Source organism: Pteropus alecto, unplaced genomic scaffold (genome assembly GCF_000325575.1).
Source record: "Pteropus alecto unplaced genomic scaffold, ASM32557v1 scaffold501, whole genome shotgun sequence".
NCBI lineage: Eukaryota > Metazoa > Chordata > Mammalia > Chiroptera > Pteropodidae > Pteropus > Pteropus alecto.
The window spans coordinates 211,238-221,616 of record NW_006431382.1 but is presented as its reverse complement, the minus strand read 5'-3'; the positions used below and the strand labels follow the sequence as shown (position 1 = coordinate 221,616).

The 10,379-nt window shown below is 38.8% G+C and overlaps 1 pseudogene; it reads right to left on the bottom strand.

Annotated features, from left to right (window-relative positions):
• Positions 1-4,188: 4,188 nt before the first annotated feature.
• LOC112470968 lies at positions 4,189-4,301 on the bottom strand (annotated as a pseudogene).
• Positions 4,302-10,379: the final 6,078 nt, after the last annotated feature.

The following is a 10,379-nucleotide window of genomic DNA, read 5'->3' as shown; positions in this document are numbered from 1 at the left end:
CCTTGTGACAGATGAGGGTGAATGAAAAACCCTCTAAAATACTTTTTAAATAAAGTATAGCAACTTCTAGGGCATAGGGCTGAGGTAGAGTTTCAGAAACTGTAGCCATTTATCCCAGACTTCCAACTTCTTTCCTAACATCTAAAAGCTGAAACTTGTATTGATTTCCCACAGGTGGCCTTTTGCTACAGCAGTCGCTTTTCCTTCTGAATCTTTAGCCCAAGCCAGAAAACCTCCACGTTGTCATCACACATTTCTTTCTTAAAAAATCTGATCATGGTTCTTTCCTGCCTGAGAATCTTATAACAATAGCTTTCAAATTTCTGTGTGCACTATTTAGGAGCTTATTTTTTTAAAATGCGGCTAGCTTCTTAGGATAGTTCCCAGAAATATGCATTGTAACAAGATCCTCAAGTAATTCTGATGCAAACTATGGATGCTCATAAATTCATGCGGGATTTATTCCAGGAATCATTTGCATTGTTAATTGGGACCTTCAAGAGACACTATTCAATTCTTAGGAATTTAAAGCTCTGTGGTAGATGCATGGTGATGTTTGGGGCCTAAGAATTTTCTTGAGTTCAGCAAATCCCGCACACTTAAAATTTCCTGAGCAGGAGAACAATGTGATAAAAACACTGAAAGTGATTATTTGAGCAACGACATGTGAACACAACCAAAGAGCAGATGGAATTAAAGACTCAGAAGAACTAAGCAGAAAGTGGGAACTATAGAAATAAAATCAATGGATCTCCTAATAGAGTATTTTAGTTTTTGGTTTTTGTTTGTTTGTTTTTTCTTTGTTTGTTGCCTTCAAGAACTCTGATGAGAGTGGGATTCTGAAAAATATGACAGGAGAGAAATAACCAAAAGCCCTCCTCAGAAAAGGAACAGACAGATCTCAGGGAGCAGTTGCCTTATGAGAATCCAGGCCCAGTGTGTGCAATCATGCTCCCTTCTCCTACTGTACTTTCAAGTCAGAGGGGAAAAGGTTCAGAAAAAGAAAGTTCCAAAATAAAAGACAAGTGAGGAGCAAAATAGGAAATATATTCAGCTCCTAGAGGATTGACAAGGGGCTTATGGGGAGAAACAGACTAGGATTTAGAACGAGGCAACTTTTTCTTTTATTAAGGGAAGAATTTCACAGCATTAAGGGCCACATCACACCAGAGACTGAGCCGAACATCCTGAGCCAATAATGTATGCCATACGGCAAGTTAAAAGCCAAGTGTGCCTGGTACCCCTAGCTCGGAGTAAAGGCTACCTATCTGGAAGTTGATTTTACAGACAACCCGGGGTTCTTCCACTGCAGTATCACTTGGGACCTGAGACTGCATTGTTTTCCCCAGCAAGGGCTGGTGGCAGTGACAAGCATAGGTAAATTTTTCAAACTACATTTTTCAGTGCAACAAACAATGAGGCAGTCAGTATATTAAAAAGGGAAGAGTTTTCAGCCAGTAAAGCTACTTTGTTAGAAATCACCAGTAAAAAACCTAATTTCGGAGATATTCATAATTCCCCAGCTGCTATCCTCATTGAAACTATTTTGGATATTCTAGTATTACACTTCAATAGATGAGGTGTGGAACCTTGCTCTAGACCTATCCTTTCACACACACACACACACACACACACACATCCAGACCACTCCATTCTAAAACTCACCTGTCCTAAGTGCCATTAAATCAGAAACAGAGGTGAGAAACTGATAATCCAAAAGCTGATACCAGCCTAATATATTAATGGGCACTGATGGCCTAAGGATCACTCACAAATATGTCAGATAGTAGCATAGTGGTTAGGAGTCAAACAGAGCTGATGCCAACTCTATCACCTATTAGCTGCCTGACCTTGAGTGAGTCATTTAACCACTGTATGTCTCCATTTTCTCATCTACAGTCCAGGGAAATAATAGTATAGATTTCACAAGGGTTTTGCCGGTATTAAATGAGATTATGTGTAGCACTTAGCACAGAACTCATCATATAGCAAATGTTTAGGAATTTTTAGCCATTTTCATGTTGCTACTGATGTCTCTCCTATCTAGTACTATTGGCATTTCAGTAGGGGAGTTCTAGAGACACATTAGCAATGGTAATTCTGATTATTAGTAAGAGACAGTTAAGGGAATTTAGCTTGGGACCTTTTTTATTCCACCACACCCAGAGCAGAATTCATCAGACATCTGGGATCTTTCCTCACTGGTGACTTGGATCATGCCTTTCAGTGTTTTCATCTCTTTGCCCATAAATGGTATTATACTGGGGGCAAATGAAAAGAAAGAAAGGAATCCTAAAGAAAACACAAAGCAGAACTACTCTAGTCCTTTGTATTGCTCAGTGTGCTACTTTTGGTACTCTTTCCTCACAGTATGTCTGTTATTCATTCCTTGCCAGAACCAAATTCCAATTAGGGGTTCATCAACAGCAAGAATTTTGCTGCAGAGAATAAAATAATGGTGACTTTTTTTTTTTAAAGCTGATTTTTACTTAATAAATCATCCGTTGGGGATGAACTGTTGCTGACCTAGAAAAATTATTTGTAATCAGAAAGTTCGAAGGTCTAAAGAAATATTTATGTTTAGATAACTCTCATATAATGGTAGAGTATACATTTTTAAAATGTCAGACTACTTGTACAGCAACTGATTAGGTATCTAACTAAACATCCACTCTGGTCAGTCAGAAAAAACCCTAATCCTCATCTATTAAAATGATTAGCTAGAGGACACTAGTGCAATACAAGATATCCACATGGGTAACATGAATAAAAAAGTAAACTATAAACATATAGGGACCAAAATTAAAGAGGGAATCAGAAGGAACATATACTCTAGAGAGAAGACATTGCACCCTTAAGGTGATCAATGACTCTTTTAGACAAAACCTGGAGGTCACAAGGTGATGCATAGAGGCCTAAGAGGTGTATTAATAATTCTTCAGTGAGTACTCTCATTTAATCTGCCACCCACATTCTAATCTTGGATTAGTTGATCATAATTGAATTATTCTGGTCAATTAAATCACAGTAATGAGGGAGGAGGCAATGATTCAGATTAATTTAGTTTTACTAGATTCAGGAGCCATTGCCCCTAAAGAGGCCCATGGCATCTAGGATCGTGGGATAATAAATGTGAATAAAATCATTGAAAAGAGGTTGACCTGGAAGAATCTATGACAATATTATCGACACATGACAAAATGTCATCATAAATGTCAACATTTGCATTTCAAGCCTGTTTCAAGAAGCGAGGCTTTCACAAAGTTTTTATAAGCCCCACTTCCCCAGTCCCTTTCACTATATATGTCTCCCTCCCAGATAAGACAGGCATGTGACCATGGAGGAAAAAATACAAGAGATAGTATAAATTAGTTGGTGTTACAATTTTCCATTTTCTCCCTTAATCGTCTCTAATACCATTTTTTCCAATGTCTTATCTCACCTATTGGTTTTCATACTAGGCTATAAGAAGACTTCTTGTTACCCATGCCAAACCTCAGAAATCCTAAATTCTAGATTTTCATGTACCATATAAGAGAAACATTTTGCTTTTGTTTACAGGGAGGTTATAACTTGGCCCAAGCCATGAGTGTGTGGCAAAGGTATTTCCACTCAATTAGATGAGTGAGAAAGAAATAAAGAGAAATCATAGATGGATTGTCATTCGAAGCCTTTCTGACTTTTTGATAATTAAGATTCTGGCAGAGAATGGGAATGGAAGCAATGTTTAAAAGGTTTCTGCACATTCCTCACTGTTAACTCTATTTTGATATTAAATTTTTCTATTAAATATATTATTTATAACAAAATCATTATTAATATTAATTATCATGATGATTATATAGTGGTGGCATTTGGAGAGATCACTCCTAGGCTTTTGCTTTCTAATTTATCAGTAACAGAATGGTGGGAATTCTAGGGAAAGGAGGAAAAAACACTGGTGCGTACATCCTATTGTCCACCAAATAGACCGCAGTGTGGTACCTAACCAAAAATAAAAAGTGATGTCCTGAATTCCATGCATCTCATCAGCATTTCGTAGGCCACTACATATGCTGCTACTCAGCCTCAAAAGCACTGATGCCAACTAAAAATCTGAGCCAATGTTTATTTTGTCCAATTCAAGATGTTGTACACCTGAAACTAATACAATACTATATGCCAACTGTAATTGGGAAAAAAAAATAATGCCTACAGCATCTGGTCTTCCTAGGTGGTCTCCCATTCAAGTACTAACCAGGCCCGACCCTGCTTAGCTTCCGAGATCAGATGGGCATGTTCAGGGTGGCATGGCCGTAGAAGAAAAAAAAAATTAAATGTCAAAAAAGAGCAACCAGGTTCGCCTTGTCAGCAACCAGGTTCGCCTTGAACATCTTACTGTCCCTACATTTTAGACATTCATTAAAATATAAGTGTCATGAATGTTCAGGCCCAAACCATCATGTTGGCTGGTTGAGGGTTATTTTGTTTGCTGCAATTCTCCTTCCTGGGCTTTCAGCACATAGACAAACAAAAGCAAGACCCAACTGCAGCTATACCACTGCTAGTACCCCAATAATTGGAAACTAATGCACAGTTGGTGGAAGCTTAATCTCTAGCTTTGGCAACCCTCCATGTGCTCCCAAATTAGCATGACCCCCAATTACTCAGAGGCTTAGCTACCCAGGAAAGAGAAACATGCTAAGGCAGCTCTTCAGGTGCTTTCCCTGCATTGTGATCTCTGTGAGTCAAAAATCACCGATGAAACCAAGGACTGTTGTGTTTTTCGCCCCCAAGGCCCAAAAGAGATGGTGGTATTCATCGGGAACCTAGAAGCTATTAACCTCAGGACTTTCTTTTCATCCTGAAGGATGCCCCTTTACTGGTTCTTGTTATTAATGTATACAACTGATTCAAAGCACACTTCTTCCATGCCAAGATTTCATTTCTGGATTTCTTTATCCTTTCCAGCCTGCTTTGTACCTCACATCAAATGATATGGTATGGGAGAAGGAAAGCAAGGCGTCAGAGAAGGTAATTGATGAAGAAAGAAAAGAAAGAAAAAAAAAAAGAAACAAAAGAAAGAGAATGTCTTTTTGTAGTTCGGACCTGCATTTTGAAACATAAGGAGATCCCTCTAGCCTGCAGAAAAATCTGAAATTTCAAACAACATTCATCCCTTGACAAAGATGTATAGAGAATCTACTTAAAGTAAGGTATTGTGTGAGACTACATGTGGTTCACAGGCTTTAACAAGATTATGGAAATGAGAAATGTGTAAACTAACTAGGAAATACAAAATAATGGAATGGCTACTTTAGTAGAAGCACAAGAAAATAAAAGATATGGGATCATGGACATCTAATGAGAGAATGCAATGTGTCTTCCCTAGGGTTAGAGAGTATTGCCAAGTGGCAGAGTGCTAAGCATAAGAGGAAGTACCAACACAGTATTCCTATGCTACTACTTCTTGAGCTCTTTCTCCAAATTGTAAGGCTCTAAAATATGTCAAATGTGTTTCCTACCCTAGCCTTACATGTGAGTAGAGTAGGCATCAGCCTCTATCATATCATTTGAGGAGCAAAGAACACTTCCTTGCCTCAAAGTCCACCCCTGACCAGGAAACTAAACTGAAATAACCCACCTGGAGATTTCTCTTCCTGATGCCTTTTTCCAGGTCCTACATTAGAGGTGAGATAGGTAAAAATCACTGCCCACAATGCCAGGAGGGTCATACTGAAACTTGAAGGTGCCAAGCACCTAGAGTGGAACTGAGAAGGAGGCACAGGGGGAACGACAAGGATGGACAGCTCCATTCGGACCAGACTGCCAAATCACTCCTGGAGAGAGCTGGTTAAGAAGAAGCCTTAGCTTTGACTCCTGACTTTGTCAAGGAGACAAGATACTTAACCTTGGAACCATGATGTTAATGTCTATATGCAAGATACTTAACCTTAGACAAGATACTTAACCTTTCTGGATATCAATTTCTTTTCCTGTGCCACAGCGATAATAATGTCTACTTTGTAGGGACATTGCAGGCAAAATGTGACAATGCTTGTATAGTGCTGGAAGATAGCAGATGCTCAATAAATAATACTTCATGGTTCTATATATGGCTGCCCCTGACAGAAGAGAAATATGTTTAATGACAGGAAAAAAATTATAACTTTGTACCTTGTTAGGACTCTACAATAAGGGGAGGGCTATAAAGGGGAGAAATACAAGGTTGTATATCAGAGCATAGAGGTTAATTTTACAAACTTCTAGAGAAGAATTCCAGTAGAAAGCTGGGCCTGTGAGGCAAGAGAAGATTGAGTAGGAGTAATTGAAGTGTGTCTGACAGGAGAAAGCCTAATGGGAATGGTCAGAGATGACTCAGGGGCCAGTGAAGTGTACCTCCTTCCCCTGGATTTTTGTCAGAGAAGGGGACTGAGGATGGAAAAGGTAGAAAGGCTGGGGAGGATAAGGGAGAGGAAAGCTTTATCTGACCATACTGGAATCAGAAGTCAGAGACTCTTCTTTACTATCCTCTTTAATTATCCATTTGATTTTTTTGGTAATGCTGTCTTTTAATTACTTGGAACCATGATGTTAATGTCTATATGCAGGTTTCATACAACCTGACACCTTCGAATTCCCTAATGAGATGACTTGGGTGGCAGAATCTTTGGGCTGGTTACCATAAAATTCAACACAAAAAGTTACAACTAGAAGCTTCATGCAAGAGATAGTCTCTGAAGCAAGCAAACAAAATTCCACAGGGGTGAATATAGAAAGTGAGTTGATTTGAAACAGGAAAAATAGAACAGTTCCTTTGGAGTAAAGCCTGAGTGAGAAGGCTCTGGGGGTGCTACCATGGCTAATGTGCTGCAGCTTCTTCCCTACCAAGTCTCTCATTCCTCTATCAACTTTCTCTTTACTCTTTGGAGTTATGTATCTTGGTTAATCAGTGTTGTTGTGTTAGATCATGAGGCTGCATGCTCCAGATTTCCCAACCAGATGACTTTTTGTGGTGGACACCAACAGGAAAGTCTAAGCCAAAACTGTTTATTGGGTAATTCTGCTAGCATCTAACTAAGAATGGGGCAGAAGAGGTGCTCTGGGGAAGACGACAAGACTGGAATTTCTTACAATGATGTTTAATAATGTGTCTGGATGAAACTTAAATTTACTGGCTCTGAAGAGGATCTTTTGGTGTCAGAAGGAAAGAGTCTAGAGAATATAGGCCCTACTTGAATTATAGAAACATCTTTCCTATTTTCAAGGAAGTAGAATAGAAAACATTTACTCTGCTACTAGGTTTCTCTTTCTTCTGTACATATCACTTTATGTTCAGAGTCTCTCTCATAGTTGGAGGTTAACCTTTACAATGTGTACAGAAAACAAGACCACAGCTATTCAGTTTCTAGAATATTCTCTGGCTGTGCATGTTACAAAGATCCCATGTCTTTTTGCTAAACTAGTTTAAAACATAGTTTCACCAAGATAAAATCCTAATCTCTTAGTTGTCCTGTAGCCTGATTTTTACCTGTTTTGTGGCTCTTGTGAGGTATTCAAATAATCACATCCTGAGATGTAGGCAAGGAAGATGCCATGGTCCAATCACCCAGAAAAAAGTAGAGAAGAGATAAACAAGACAAAAAGAAGCAGGAAAAGCAGGGACAGAATGTGATAGGAGGGATGAAATGGGGAGAGAAGAGATTTTTTTTTTTCAGGGAGATAAGCTTTAGCAGATTCATGCACTGACTTCCCTAAGACAGCAGGGTAAATTTAGAATTGATCTAGGAGACAGAAAGTTTGAATGTATTCTATACTTGTTTCTGCTTCCCACCAGCACATCATATTTTGATTATTGGTCTTTTGGCATAAGACTAGAAAATGCATAACTGTGAAGGCAGAAAGCATTTCACATATTAAACAGTGGTTGGTGCAACACACATTTACTGTAGCTCACAGTGATCTGTTTGCTCTGTTTCAACCCAGTAGACTGATAGATAATGGGAATTGGGCAGAATTCACCCCCTGGATTTTTTTTTCTGAATCTATTTATCAAGCTCCCTAACTGATGTGAAAAATCCATACAGCAGAGATAGCATCATATTTTTTTTCTTCCAAAGAAAAATGCTCTTTTTTCATGTAGTTCACCCACCTTCTAGACCGCAGACTGAACATATGTTTTAAGTCTAAGCATTAATTAGAAATATAAAGAAATGTATCTCCTTTTGTTCAGAAGGAGAATTCTATTGAATCTTTTATAATGAAGCTACTTAAAGGACAGCCTAAGTTACTGCTTCTACACAGAGCTTCTGTAGAAAGAAGATAGAGCTCACTCATAGAGGATTCTGGCTTTGTGCCATCCTCTTGTTGCTTTCTCTGGACACCAGTGGGAAGTAGAGTCATAAAAGTAAATAAAAAGATCCACGAAAGGTCAAGATAAAGTCTCTGACTTGAAACGACAAATCAGAATGCTCCACTAGGACACATAATTGTCTCAGAAAGTCTTTGTGAGATTTTGTTCCCATTTTAGGCCCTGCTGCTCACCCCTACCATCAGGTGACAGATTATGGTAAGCTCACAGAAAGACAGGCCACTCAGAAACCCAGCCAAGATGGGTTTCTCAGAGGCACAGAAGCCTCCTTGAAGTTGTGCTATTAGTTTATCAGGGGCCTCTGGAAGGAGGATCCATTTTGTTCATCCATAGACAGTTTGCCTTAAAAAGTGTCACTGGGAATAGAGCAGAAGCTGTAAACAGCAGCATCCTCAAGGCCACCTCCACAAGGGATTGAATGCAGGAGTTGTGAAATACTGTATATCTCCTGATAAGGTACCTAGGGCCTCCCCCATGCAGCTCCCCTTAGGTCATTCTCACACCTCGCTGGATCCTGCCAACCAAAACTTTTGCTTTTTTCTTTTTTTTTTTTAAGAAAAGATTTTAATTGAGGAGATAATGCACTAATAATGAATTTTCAAAAACTAAGCATGTTCATGTCGAAACCTAAAACATTTCTAGTCTCTCAAAAGCTCTCCACATCCCCTCCCATCACTATTACCCAAGGATAACAACCATGTTGACTTCTACCAGCCTAAATTAATTTCATCTGATTTTTAACTTTAAATAAATTGAATCCTACAGTATGCACTTTTGTGCCATTTCTTTTGCTCACTATTATGTTTTAGAGGTTCATTCAAATGGTTGAATATAGTTTTAGAATGTTTCCTCTCATTTCTGTTAATTGTATATTAATTCAAAATAATACTAATTTATTTATCTGTTCTACTACTGAGGGGAATTTAAGTAGTTTACTTATCTTTAGCTATCGCAAGTAGAGTTGCTATGAACATTCTAGCACAAGTGTTTCGAGGAACATATGTATGTTCTCATGGACTTTAGCTTTCCCATCTCTGTCAAGTTCAAAGCCCTGCCTGATTCACTAGACAGCAGCTAATAGGATTGATGAATTATTGTGATTTTGACAGCCAACTTTGGCAAACAGATCTTAGGGTATCCCCCATGTTCACCCCCTGTATAATCCCCTCCTACTGAGTGTTGGTGAGACCCATGGTTTGCTTATAAATAATAGAAGATGGCAAAGGCTGTCATTCTTATGGTGAGTCTATCCTATAGTTTAATAGCAATGGGGATGGGACGTCACCCTATGATTATACTTACACACACACACACACACACACACACACACACACACATTATAAAACAGCTTATGGAGAGGGCTACATGACAAGAAACTGGAGACAGCTTCTAGTTGTTGAAGGTAGCCTGTGGTCTACAGCCAGCAAGAAAACAAAACCTGAGTTTCACAGCTGCAATATTAAGTCTACCAAAGAAATGAATAATCTAAGAAATGCATTATTTTCCAGTCAGGATTTTTGATGAGAACACAGTTGGCTGATAACTTGACTGCAGTCTTGTGAGACACTGTGCAGAAGATCTACTTAAGCCATGCCCAAACTTCTGACCTACAGAAACCATAAGATAAAAATTGCATGTTGTTTTAAGTTACTGTAAAACTCTAGGGTAATCCGTTACACAGTGTATTTGTTTCATATTGTATTATATCACCACACATTTAGTGACTTAAAACAGCACACATTTATTATTTTATAGTTCTGGAGGTCAGAAATCCTAAAATAAAGGTGCTAGCAGAGCTGTATTCCTTCTGAAGGCTCCAGGGGGAAAATTAGTTCCTTTGCCTTTTCCAGCTTTCAGAGGTTACTTACATTTCTTGGCTCATGTTCCCTTCCTCTATATTCAAACCCTTGTCTGTCTCTCTGACCTTTGCTTCTTCCATCATACCTCCTTCTCTAACTCTGACCTTACCACTTTCCTCATATCAGGACCATTGTGATTTCACTGGACTCACCTAGACAATCCAGAAATA